This window comes from Carassius carassius, chromosome 35 (assembly GCF_963082965.1).
Source record: "Carassius carassius chromosome 35, fCarCar2.1, whole genome shotgun sequence".
NCBI lineage: Eukaryota > Metazoa > Chordata > Actinopteri > Cypriniformes > Cyprinidae > Carassius > Carassius carassius.
In genome coordinates this window covers 4460083-4474872 of record NC_081789.1, presented here as the reverse complement: position 1 = coordinate 4474872, position 14790 = coordinate 4460083, and the positions used below count along the sequence as shown (strand labels likewise).

General features: G+C 39.1%; 1 long non-coding RNA gene across 2 annotated transcripts in view; it reads right to left on the bottom strand.

Annotated features, from left to right (window-relative positions):
• LOC132115666 (uncharacterized) overlaps positions 1-14790 on the bottom strand; it is a 41011-nt gene that overhangs the window by 16063 nt on the left and 10158 nt on the right. For both annotated transcript variants that reach the window (XR_009425529.1, XR_009425530.1), the window contains exon 2: positions 3357-3457. This is a non-coding gene — a long non-coding RNA (uncharacterized LOC132115666). The remainder of the gene's footprint in view (positions 1-3356; positions 3458-14790) is intronic.

Genomic DNA, 14790 nt, shown 5'->3' with positions numbered 1-14790 from the left:
TGAAAAGGATCGCAAGTTAACTAATTAGACAGCCAAAGATGTTGTTCTTCTATGCCAAATATCATTAGGATATTAAGGAAAGATCATGTTTCTTGAAGATATTTTGTAAATTCCCTACCATAAATATATCAAAACTTAGTTTTTGATTAGTAATATGCATTGCTAAGGACTTAATTTGGACAACTTCAAAGGCAATTTTCTCAGTATTTAGATTTTTTTTCCACCCTCAGATTCCAGATTTTCAAATAGTTGTATCTCAGCCTAATATTGTCCTATTCCAACAAGTCATACATCAATGGACACCTTATTTATAAAAAATCATATCAAAAGTCATATGAATCTGAATCGGTAATGTGGAACAAGCCGTAGCTCTCAGAACATTCTGAGCTTACAGTTAGTAATGACGAGTCAAGTTCTGGAGCATGCGAGTGCTTTGGTGTTTATAGTCTTGCCATAGAAAAGCATAATTCAGAGTACAAATAGAAAGTCACATGTTGACATCTTAGAATTATGGTAATTATGACATGGCATGAATGCAGCTATGACTATGACAAACTTTAAAATAAAAGACATGATAACGTAAACTTAAACAAAACCTAAAACAGATGTGACAGAAAAAAAAAAACAGAAGTCAACATGTATTTTCCAAGTATATTTTATGCAGTAAGCATGCTAAAAAAAAAAATAATTTTTGCTTGGAATTACATCGGCCAACTTTTTAGTTTACAAAAAATTTACTTTTATAAAAATGTAACCTGAGTACCCTTCCAATCATTTTGTTTTTCTTTTGTATTCCAACTATACGGTGAACTATACTGCAAATGAACTTAAAGATATGCTGTGAATTTACCAACTATACACTTCTATTCAACAACTTAGTTTATGAATATAAACTTTGACATATACTCTCATTAAACAACTAGATTAATAGTTGTATATTATAGATATAGGCTTTTTTTAAGTAAACTCTACATATTAATAATTGACAATTTTAATATTATTTGTGCACTTCAATAATACTATTATGTTTTATACTTGAACTTTACTGTAACTTTAACTACTCTAATAGACTTAACGTTAACCCCATGTACACATACATTACATTTTTGCCACTGGTTTATTTATTACACAAAGCGACTTCATTGTTTTGTGATGAGATTTAAAATGATATATTCTTGTAATGGCTTATAATAAAAGCCAGCAGCCTATGAAACACGTCTGTTACAATACTGTTACACCAGCCAAATTTGTTTTCGTGTAGTTAAACTGCAATGCATGCATAAACACATGCATGTGTTTTTCAAAAATTATTGAACGATACATAATCAGTTATGTGGAATATATACAGTTAAACACATGATATCATCCTCATATTCCATCATGCAACACTAGCCCAGCCACCCCCTGCCCAGACGCCATGTATGCTATGAACATATGGTGAAACGCTGCAAACGCTGCATCCTGCATATGGTCACCCATGAGATTCATGCACTCTTTGCCTCTCTCTGCAAGACTGGTGCAAAGTAAAGCCAGCAAAAAAATAAACAGTCAAAAGAGAGAGATGTAAAAAAAAAAAAATATCAACCTTCCATACAATAACAAGCCATGTCAGCCATTTTGAGTGACATATCAGCATGGTGCATGGCACAGGTTTCCCGAACGCTAGAGGAAGGATCTGACAGCCGTTTGAAAACGTCCTCAGAGAACGGCTTCCTCTCTCGTCCCCCACTCGCAGGGGCGCTAGGCCGCCATGGCCCCTCACAAAGGGAGAAGACATTATGTTCTGTTCCAGTCCTCTGTCAGAGCGCAAAGTGCTGATTTAGACATAACGAAAAGAGACACAGATGCTGGAGTCAAGCTCTTCTTGTGTATGACAGAAGGAGGAGCAGAACGCCAAGCAGCCAGGCCGGAGCTGACGCTGGGCGAAACTCAGACGATCTGCGCGCACTGGCATGAGTATAAGCACACAACACGCATCGTATATTTTTGAAAAAATTCAAACATACAATAAATAAATAAATAAGGGTATTAGGCCATATGACACATAAATCCATAAATGTCTACATATTCAAATACCACTTAGAAAGAAGCTTGGTGATGCTAGATAGTAATACACATACACTACTAATAAAACATTTTAACACAGAGAAGTATGTTCCATGTCACGTTAACCGATTCATGCAGCTCAGAAACATTGTTAAAACATTTACAAACCCATGATGACTCAATCTTGAGACTGGTTACTCATTGCTGCTATAGCTGGTATCAAAAGCGACTGAGAAACGCTGTGACTAGTACCTCAGAAATAACTGTAACAAGCATCCGCCAGAGGACTCATTCTTATTTAACAACTAAATTGACCCAAATGTCATCTGGCGTCTCAGAGGGAATTGCTCTCCATTTCCGAATGCCGCACACATGCTTGCAGCTGCTTTGCTCTTCACAACATCTGCGGCTGATGCAGCGGAGCAAGTTTAGCTCCACCACCCAGTGAGAGGCACATAGAGCCCATCAGTAAATCTAACGGCACCACCATCAGAAAGACAAGTTACTTAAAGTCAGGCCAACTGTGTGCACAGCGACCGTGTGTCTGCGTGAGAATGTTACAGCCGAAGAATGTACGACTCAAATCTTGACACAATCCAAAAAGTAATTGAGATGTCACATCAACACAAAAATTATGATGATCATAAAACATCTGTGAGATGGAAATGTGTCATATACTGTATAAGTCTGTTTTTCAGTTCACTGTGCTAAAAGAATTTGTGATCAGGGAATAATAAATGTAAAAAATAAAATAGATTTTTAAAAAAGTTTCCGTTAATATCTGTTAAACACAGCAATAAATAAATAAATAAATAAACATATATTTGCCAAGTAAATCTTTGAATCCCACTGCTTACAAAGTTGAAATTAGCAAAGGATACATTTTAACAGTGCAAGACAACTTTTAATCTAATTCTAATAATCTAATAAATTTAGCTAATACGTTATGTTTACAGAATATAACATTTTGACCTGTTTCAAATTTTTCTCCATTTTGCCAAGTAAAGCTAGTGGTATGAAAATAAACTTTTTTCACCTAATTTTTACAAATGACAGAAAGGCAAACTTGTCAGTTACACACTGAGATGCCTTTATGAGATGCCTAACTTCGTTAGTCTGCTGACTTAAGCTGCTCAAATAAAGTTGACACTAAAATGATACTTTTGGTAAGTGCAGGAATATTGGAATTTTTCTAATGCATGAATATAGGGATTTTCTCATCAGCATGCAGTTTTTAAAGTTATTTGCATGCTAAAGAAAGAAAGAAAGAAAGAAAGAAAGAAAGAAAGAAAGAAAGAAAGGCGACGAACCATAATTCTGCTACCTTCAAGAGCATCCAGAAGCTCAGAGTGCATCCAGAAGTCACGTGAACGTGTCATGCATTCAGGTTTGATCCATAACACTGAAGAAGCTAGAACAAAACAACAAACATGTATATTGAGCAATGAAACCAAATAACTAGTGAATCTATCTTTCCAAATAACTATCTGAATTCAAAATGAAAATTATTAATTGTGTCATTAATTTACAGTATATGTAGACTATCATAATAAAAATATAATTTGCTATTTAGTACATGCATTATTTTAAATACACACTGGTGTTCAAATGTTTGAAATAATTAAGACATTATGGTCATTTATTTTTTGAAAGGCTGCATTTATTTAATCAAAAATACAGTAAAATATGAATTTATGAAATATTACACTTAAAATAGTGGGTTCTTATTAAATATATATTTAAAATGTAATTTTTTTATGTGATTAAAGATTAATTTTAGCATCATTACATCAATATTCAGTTTCAAATGATCCTTCAGTAATCATTATACTATATGCTAGTTAATTATTATCAATTTGTGATCAATTATAACTAATGGTTTGGAGCAAGTTTAGCTCCGAACCATTAAGTATATTATATATATATATATATATATATATATATATATATATATATATATATATATATATATATATATAATTTAATAATAAAAATTATTATAATTTTTTGGAAACTGTGATACTTTAACTTTTTTCAAGGTGTGTTTGATCAAAGGACCAATTGAAAGGCACTATAAAAATAAAATAAAAATAAAATACTAAAATAAATAGCAGTCCACATTTGCACTGCATTCTAAGTCTTCTATAGAAGAGCATTGTGTCATATAACAGACAATTAATGTCTCATCTAAAATCTGAGTTTCTGTGTGAATATATAAGTGTGGCCACTCGTGAGCTTGGAACTCATAATTACAATATTTCCATTTAAACTTGACAGGTAGACAGTAGTGACAGTTTTTTATCCAATCAAAAATTAATCTATCATAACCAATGTAGATAAAAGGAAATGCTAATGGATAGCTTACTCCAGGTATTACAAAAATCCTGAGGTAAAACGAGCTGGGATATTGTGCTACTAGTAAATAACGTTATCTACATTAAGAATCTGCAATCAGATTAAACAAATTTTGCATTGATGAAAATCTTTGAATGTAAACATTGTTAGAGAGAACAGGAAAGCAGGATAAAAGGGTTATGGAGGGTAAAATCAAGCCGTAGCAAATGAGCAATAGAGAGAGAGAGAGAGAAATGAGAGAATGTAGGGAAAAGAGAGACATTAGTGGCTTCAACCAGCTGCCAAATGATGGTCGTGATTGCCGGAGTTGGAGTGTAGAAGCAGAAGGTGTGAGGGGTGATTATCCAGCCTCCATCCCTGATGAACAGATGTTAATAACAAAGCAGCACATTCATTGTGTTTAATAGCCAAATGCAGGAGGCTAGGCTGGGCCTATCTCTCCTCCTCTCCCAGAGAGATGGGCTTGGTGCTCTCGCGTTGGCAGCTAGCTAGTCATAATGAGCCAGATATTTGCAAGAAAAGGTAATGATAATCAGTCACAGAGCTGAACGCAAACACAGATGATGGAATCATGGAACTCAAAGACGGAGATGCAGACGTCGTGCCCTTTCGTGCTTTTTTTTATTGTCTTTAGCCACATCCTAAATTATAAGTTATAAAAACCGTGCGAGGTAGTTGCTAATTGTAGCATTCATATGGAGTTGCTCACAGTGTGGCCTCGTGTCAAGAATGACGTCAACACAAGGGATCTTTGGAGACCTACAGAGGATGTGAAAGCAAATGGGTTTGAACCGCTTTCTTTGTGAAATGACCAGGCGACTGATGCAGGCAGGCACAACGAAGGGTTAACAGGCTGTGCAAAAACGCATTACGGCAGCATCCGTGTTTAGCTTGTTTATGAAAGATAAAGTGAACACCCAACAGCTGCAAATGAAATGCCATTCCATGTTCCATAAGAGTACACAATTTACTTATAAAACATTAAAATGCCACCAAACACCATGAATTATTGAAATGGTGCAGATGTGGCAAATTGAATAACTTTGCTGTGTTTCTCTGAGCAGGAAGGCCCCATTCATCATGCATCTATTGTGTCTTTGTCTTGTAAATCAGCATTTTATTTTCTGTACTAGCATAGCGGAAAGTTTCTGTAGCTCAATCAGTAGATCAGATTCGAATGCTTCCAAAATGTATAGCTTGAACACTATGAAAGACGTTTTGGATGCATCTACCAAATACCTTCATCCAAATATGTCCAACAAAGCGAAAGGGGGTTGGTAGTGACGTCTCCTGACCCTCCAAGGTAAAGGACATTCACAAGGTGGAAAGGCAGTATTTAATGCCTGACGATCCCACACTTATGCTCTTGAAATGATGCCTTGTGTCCAATAAGAAGAGGCCATGGTAATGGCTGCACTTGAGAGATAAGGAGGCAGGGCAGGCATTCTGACTGGTAGGCTTTTGTATAGGGCTAAATGTCCTTTATTGTGCCAGTCAGATTACAGAGTATGAGGACCACAGAGAGACAGATGATTAGATGAAGGACTCATGCCTGTCTAAGTGTTTCTTCCCCGTGACATACAAAAGGTGCTCTAGAAAATGCTAAATGTTTTACATAATGATTTTCAATTATGCATAAACATTCAGAATGTGAGAGGGGGTCAGCCAGCAGATTTGTTCTGTTTGAAGGTGTTAAATGAACATGTGGCTTTTGTGTGTGTGTGTGTGTGTGTGTGTGTGTGTCACAGCCAATGAGAGATGCTTTTTTTTTTTTTTTATCTGCACATGTACATGTATCTCTGATTGCATTGAAGATGAAGGAGCTGGTACGCACTCTCAGATTCAGGCCATAATGGTCAGAATATATATATATATATATATATATATATATATATATATATATATATATATATATATATATATATATATATATATATATATATATATATATATTCTGACCATTATGGCCATATATATATATATATATATATATATATATATATATATATATATATATATATATATCCTCAAGAATGTAATTTACAAACTTGCTGTGTAAAACTAGTTAACTTTTAAACTAGTAAACTTTTTCTCAAAAATTAAATAATGTGAAATCTAGGCATTGATAGAAAAGGGAAAGAATTTCAATTTAATTTCAAAGAATCATAACACCTAAACACATGTAACAGTTATAGCTAAAGCTGTGCACATTGAACTCAACTTATAATTATATATGTGCATGGAAAGTTCACAAATGGACATTACTGAAAAAATAAATAAATAAAATCAGAGCATAATTTCTTCTTTTAGGAAAATAACTGAATTCATCTCAGAGCATTTTGTCCCCCTATTAGGATTTTTTTATAGCTTTTTGAAGCGTTATGCATTCTAGAGTTAAATATATAACTAATATTTTGCATTTTTTCCTCAGGCAAACAATATTAAAAATGAGGTGTCTGATGTGCAGCACAATCACATTAGGGATCAGTTTGTCAGTTGTTCCATATCAAACACGTATAGCCAGTATAGCCAGATTTAAAAAATGGGACAGAATGTTTTTTTTTTTTTTTTTTTTTTTAATGAATTCTTGTTATTCTCAGTTAAGGAGGAATCAGAGTAACTTTATATCCAACTTTTTGATAGTAGCTGATAGTAGAGTACTGAAATCATTTCACATATAATATTAACCCCAGCTGTGGATAAACAGAAAGGAAATTAGAAGCAAAGTATGCCAGAATCTTAACTTTCACTTCATCCATCCATGTTGAAAAACAAAAAAATGGCAGCACCAGACAAAAAGAAAGAAAGAAAGAAAGAAAGAAAGAAAGAAAGAAAGAAAGAAAATGGCATCCTTCAATTGTAAGCTGCATCACATCGCAAAGGACGCTTGCAGTGTAGAGAGCTTCGTTGATTTTAATGCGTGCAATCTTGTTTTGTTGTGTTGCGCTGTTAGCATTCGTAGTCTTAATGATTTCACAACTGTTTTTTTCTTCCACAGTGGCGAAGAACATTGAACGCATCACAACACTGTAACAGGGGTCATGAAACATGAATAACCCAAAGCAGCACGGAGCCATTTCTATTTCATGATGACAACGAGGTTTCTCTCAATATTCACACCAATACAATTGAACAAAGTGAAAGAGATGAGGGCAAGGGGAGAAAAAAAGCACCCTGATGAAAGTGGAGGCCGTTATTTGAAATTGAAAGAATATGAGGATAGTTAGTGGCTGTATTCCCAGCGGATGCCTGGCTGTCACGGGTGTGAAACTCCACTGTTTAATGTACACTCATGCTCCATCACCCTTCCCGTTCCATTATTCCAATCTCCAAACTGCCGTTTCATGCACACTTGGGCCGACCCCATGCTGCTCCCGCTATTTATTGAATACATTTTTTACTCCAAAAACATTTTTCCACCTGAGCTGCGACTTACAACTTCCATGGCCATGAAAGCATGCAAGAGGGAGAGCAAGAGAGGAATAGATGAAGAGGGAGGCAGATAAAGAGAAAAAGAAGGAGAGATGAGGGAGCAAGACGGATCCCTCTGCTCAGTGATTGCGTCCATTTGTTTGACTTGCATCTTGAGTTGACGCGGGTGAGCTAACACGGAATAAACTAACAGAGAAGTCATTTATTTCCTTTTTCTTTTTTATGTATTGTAGGAGGCCATCAACGCCCTCTCTCTCTCTTGTCCTCATGAAAATTAAAAGTGGGGAATAGGTTATCCCCAGCTGTGAGGAGATGTTCAGAAATCATAGAGAGGGTAAGTACACACAGTCTAGGCCATTATTCAATACCAATGCACTAGATCAATTTTAAAGAGTGCTGATAAAAAACACACTGATTGTGGATTAAGCTAGAAACATATGTTTAGTGAAAATGCAAATGCAAATACTTGGTACGATGCACAAACTCATTGAACATAACGTTTGTTATGGGCTGTGACCGTGACAAACCCCAGGACTCAAGGGGGCGACAGACTTTCCTTCAAAGGTCAATGCCATCAAACCACATGTTATTATACAGGTTGCTGTTTATAGACATTTCAATAGCTGCTCAGCAAAACATTCCTTCAAACTTGTCTTCTGAAAGAGAAAACTTACCATAGAGGAAGACAACTGTTATTAATGTGGCTAGCTATAAACAAGTTAACAATCTGAAATCCAACAGTTCATACTAAGTATTCAAGTAGTTAGCTGTTAACCTGTTGATAGTTTAAATCAACCCTAACCATAACTATAAGTTGGCTAAACTATCAACAGATTATTTAAACTCAACAAGCAAACTTTTGTATCTCCACCAGTTGTACAAAAAGAGAAAACTGACCTTAAATAAAGAAAATTTCTCAGTCACGTATGTGAGGAGGGAACGGAGACGTCATGTCGTTGATGACCGACGAATTGGAATCTCGCCAGAAAGACCAATCCACTTCAAATGTAAACTAAACGACCCAATGCACATTGCCAATGCTGTCAATGATCACCTCGTGAATATAAGAGGCAGCAGGTGCACCACATTCATTCATGTTTTCGCTGAGGAGCTGAGCCTGTGACCTGGCAGCTCAGCGATGGTACTGCAACCGAGTCGACTGCAACTATGATGTCTCCGTCCCCGCCTTCAAAGAATGAGGGTTACATATGTAACAAATTGGGATCCCTACCAACATGTTGCCCCCTCCAGTGCCCTGTGTAGGCCTCCTGATCCTTCCTATAAGGCAGATGATAGGACTTGGATAACACTGGGAAATCATGCCCTTTCATTTGGAAGAGGACACACTGCGGAGTCACCTCCTCCTAGAAGGGGTTAATTGACATTTACTCACGTGGAGTAACCCCGAGGGGCCCTACTGCACACAGAAGTCTCTGCGATGACTCATGGCTGCATCATTTAGAGAACCTTGGTAACTGTACCGTGGAAATACACATATGGGATCCAAACTGTGTCACTCAACTTGGCATTAGCCTCATGCCAGATTTCAGGAATTCATTGTCTGAAAGGCCTGGCACCGGACGCTCCGCCACGTCTGGCCGCCATAGTGCTAGAGGACTTCACAAGGTGTGCCTGGTCAGGGGACTATCTGGAGAAATAGGCATCCAGGATGCCTATAACTCTGAACCGGGCCTCTCAGTGCCACTACCAAACTGAGATGATAACCTAGGATATAACCGGTATGACACGCAGGCTATAGAACCTGGCGAACGTGGTAGGAGTCACCCAGCCCACAGCTCTACAAATGTTTGCTAGTGAGGCACCACAAGCCAGTGCCCAGGATGACGTGCCACTCCTAGTGGAGTTAGCACGAAGGGATCTCATATGCGTCTGACTCCACAAGAGGAGATGGCAGGTGAGTTGTGACATGCGATGGGAGCATTAACCACCTTGCTGGTTGATATGCACAACCTTCGCAGTGTTGTCCGTGTAGACCAGAATGTCCCTGCCCTGAAGGCGCCGTCTGAGGAGGCTCAGGGAAAGGCATACTGCTAGCAACTGTACCTGGTGAGTACCCTGTTGCCACGCCCACTTCAGGACTCATGGAGCCACGGAGCCAGTGCTAAAGCAGTCTCATATGGAGCATATTGAGCAGAAATACCACCGCAGCTGCAGCCATATGCCCCAGAAGACTCTGAAAGAATTTCAGTTAGACCACCGTCCTGCCTGATAAAGTCTTGAGGCAGTTCAGCACCAACTGACCAAATCTAACTCAACGAAGAGAAAAGAGATCCTCTGCATTGGCACAAGTGTGCCCTTTTTCCAGTTGACCTGAAGACCCAACTGGATGAGGTGCCCAAAATGCAGGACCTTGCACTGACATGCATGAATCTCGAACGCAACCACAGGAATGGCCTGTACCCTGGGAGGATCAAGACATGAAGGTATGTCTGCTTCAGGTCGATCTCTGCAAACCAATCTTGGGGAATGAGGCACCCAAAAATGTATTTCTGCATCAACATCTTGAATGGCAGCATGTGCAGCGCACAGTTCAAAACTCGCAGATCCAAGATCGGTCATAAACTCACAACTTTTTTAGGCACAATGTAGTAAGGGCTGTAAAACCCCTATCTCATATCGGCTAAAGGGACCAGCTCTATCATATCTTTTAACAGCAAGATTTCTGCATGCAAGACCGGGGCATCGACAGCCTTGAGTGAAGTCAACTGGATGCCCCTGAACTTGGGGGGATGCCGGGCAAACTGAATCGCATAGCCGAGTCTGATGGTGTGCTGGAGCCACTGGGACAGACTGGGGAGCACTAATCAGGCTCCAAGAGACCATGCCAGAGGATCCAATGGAGCCACCAATGTACCCATGGTGGGGCAGCATGGTGGAACACATGGACTTGGCCTGAGGCTTGTGATGGCCTGGCCTGTCATGGTCCTGGTGTAAAGTGTAACACTCACCTGATGCCTCTGTGTAAGGAAGAAAACACTGGGTCCCTGCTTTTTAGGCTTCTGACAGCCCAGCGTGTGACGGCAAGAAGCGGGGACTCGAATGCTACAGCCTTTACCTGTTCCACGAATGGGCAGGAGGGGTGCTCTTGGGCAACCCACTGCTGCCTGCTGATGAGAGAGAAGGAGGGAAGTGACCCTGTGATGCACAGTTCACAGTTCTCTTTTTCTTGAGACCCAGAGACTGAGGAAACAACTCCTTTATTGTTTTAGTTTTGGGTACCACTGGCAGGCCCCAGTGACAGAACAAAAGCAGGTGACAAGCAGACTGAGCGGCTGGGTGGAAGCAACAGGTTTTCTCTGTTGCATGATGTGTTTGATTGCCTCAGTCTGCTTCTGTGCCACCAAGAACTGCTGGTCAAAGCTCTCAACAGCTTCGCCGAAGAGGCCGGTCTATGACATGGGAGCATTCAGGAACTGTACTTTATCATGCTCATCCATGTCAGTCAGACACAGCCAGATATGGCACTCCTGCTCAACTAATGTGGACATCGCATGACCCAGAGACTGAGTGGTCACCTTCGTCGCTCGAAGCATTAGGTTCATTGCAGCACGCAGTTCATGTAGAATCGCCAGGTCGTGAACACCCTCGTGACAAACTCCCTCTGGGTAAGCCATCACCAGGATCCTCAAATCACCTCTGACTCCACCAGAAGCAGCGCCACCCTAATTGCCGGGATGAACACTGGATCGTAGCAGAGGCAGAGGGACTCGCCATGTTTGACATAGAGTCTTTTATGCAACTCTGATATGGTCATCTCCCCACAAAAAGAACATGCACCATCAACGAACGCTTTCTCAACGCTCCATGAATGCTTAACACTTGCTCAATGCCCAGACACCTGAAACAGTGATCATGACCATCCCAAAGTGCCAGAAAGAAACTGCAGCCAGAAACACATGGGTGATAAAACATCTTAGAAATACTTGATCCCCCATGTTGCTCTTTTAGACATTGCTCTAATAGTGCTGAAGCATACCGGGGAACTGGCCACCGCACACTCCAAGTGTGGCTGTTTGCACAAAAGATTATCTTTTTTCTTTTCTCAGTGTGATCGCGAACACCGCTGCAATGCCCTCGCTCTTGCAATCACTCGAAGAGGAGAGCAGTAGTGATGCACCACCACTCGGTTCTGAAGCAAAAAGATGAATGAATGCGGTGCACCTGCTGCCTCTTATACTCATGCGGTGATCACCGGCAGCTGGATGCAATAATCACATGCCATGTGCTTTGGCTCGTTTAGTTTACACTCTGAGTGGATCGGTCTCTCTGGCGAGATCCCAATTCGTCAGTCATCACCGACATGATGCCGAGAGTGACCGACTGAAAGTGAACTGGTATGTACAGTAGCTAAGCATTTAGACAGTTTGCGTAATTTAGCTTTATCTAACTTCACAAGATTCTGTTCGCAAGAGCTGTTTCTCTAGCATGACATTTTATACTAATGCCAATTCAGTGATGAACATGTTTATAGTTAATTAACCTAATGTCAATAAGAAGTTAATTTTGGATGCTTTAAAAAAATACTATTAAATAATATACTTAAAATAATATTTACATAAGTGTGAACCAAATGTAATTTTTTCGGATAATTAATTTTATGTCAATTTCATTTAAATAAATATATGGTTCATAGCTGACATTCAGAGTCCTTTTTAAGGTATAGTCCAAAAATGTTTTGTTCTTTAATCATTTACTCACCCTTAAGTTGTTCCAAACCGGTATGAATTTCTCTCTTCTGTTGAACAGTCAAGTCATTTTAACGAGTGCTGGTAACCAACAGTTGGTGGTAACCATTTAACTTTTCATCCATACTGTGGAAGTCAATGTCTACCAATTAGTCCTTTGAGTACATTTTTACATGTTATTGCATAATTATTTGTATTGTCTTTGAAATATGGTTAAAGTGTACTGCCAGATGTACTGACAAGCATTTGTGATAAACTAAAATATACATCAGTTCTGTTGAATGTTGTGTATTTAAATGTATTTGTAATAACACATTTGTGAGGATAAACTTACAATTTAGCACTTTTTTAAATGATATTAACTTAAAATGTAATATCAAATAACACAGTGGTTCCCAACCCTGGTCCTGGAGGCACCACAACACTGCATGTTTTGCATGTCTCCTTAATCAAACACACCTCATCCAGGTAATCAGCTCATTAGTAGACTCCAAGACCTGAAATTGGTGCGTCAGAGAAAGGATGTCCCTGTCCCAAATGGCGCAATTCATATGGACTTTCGTTCTCGTGGACTTAAATTGCTTATGCTCGCAGAGTCTACGAGTCCGTAGGCCATCCCATTCAGCATTTTAATGCTCTAAAGTGTGCTCAGCAGCGCCCACTTTGTACCCTTGAAGCGGTCTTCCGCGAAGCCCGGATAGATGCAGGCTCTGCACACTTTAACTACCCAGGAATCCTTACACGCTACCCAGAAAACTCACGCACATGCTTATTATGTGTTAAAATTGTAATCTTAGTTCAAATGGAACATTATGTATTATTACAACTGTATACATTATTTAAATAAGCATGTATATATTCTCTAATGCCCAGGTGGCAAAAGCAACAGACCAGACCTTTATTGATGATCGAGTCTGTCCCAAAAATACCTCTCAATGCGCCCTCGTGGACTCGCGCCAAGGGCCCTATATGTCTGCACTACATGACGTCACCTAAGTGTGGACTCTGAGGAAGTGGCCGATATATGCAAAATAAGCAGTGTTGGGGTGCCCTCCAGGACCAGGGTTGGGAACCACTGAAGTAATACACACACACTACAGTTAAAATTATAATCAAGTACTTGCTATGTGCTTCTTTAAAGCATTGAAAAAATGTACATTTAATAAATGTTACATTTAAAATATACGATTAAAAAAAGAAACATTTAATTTGACATTTACATTATTTGACATTCTTACATTATTGCTCTTTTATATAAACAGTATATACTTAAGAAAATGTACTTCGTCATGAAGCATACTCTCTTTAAGGACACTTAAGTGGCCTTTCATTTCATTTATATTACCTGCAAGTAATGCCCCATTTCAAGTAGCTAGCAATTTTATGTTGACAATTTAATTAATTAGCAAAGTTTCAACTAACTTAGCATTTAACGCTAACATTCACTATTTCACCCCTTACGGCTATGCTGAGAATGCACCTAGCATTGAATTACAAATTGTGCTTTGACACATTTCAGAATGCAGTGAAATCAGGCTTGCATAACTTGTCAGTTTCATTCACGTACTGGTGTAAAGTATGTTTCAGGCCAGTCAACAAGAATTTTGGAAGGTTTATTTTGTTAAAGTATAGATGTTATGGGTGTAATTGGTGTGTGTGCTTTGGCAGGTGGAGAAAACGCAGCTTTTCAGATGCAGTCTAACCCTATCACGCACAGGTCAAAAGCAGAAGGGGAATGATGTGACACTTATTCCACCAGCGCTCAGCCCTGCTTTGTAATGGCTCTGAAAGCAACGCTTTCCAACAGAATTACACCGGCTTTGTGTAAATAATCAAGGGCTGACCTGTGGGGTTAAACCCTGTAATTGAAGTGATACTTCAAAGCGACGACCACCACCTTCACTAGATACTGTGTGTGTGTGAGTGTGGAAAAAGAGGGGACCATTTGAGAGGGACAGCATCCAGTGTGTGTGTGCTTCTGAGTATGTGTGTCCATTTGATTAGACAGGGACGGCTCTGTGGGAAGGTCTCATCTCCCCTACAGCTGCTCTCTCCATATCCATCCCATCATTTTTCCCGCTCTGTCCCTCTTTCTCATCTCCTCTCACTCATTAAATGAGTGACACAAATGCAACATTAAGCTGCGTCGAGGCCACAAATGGATAAATAAAATCAAATGATCTGATGTAATATATTCTTTTCCACCATTGCACAAATGTGTATTGAGAGTCATTTTCCTGGTTGTGGAATG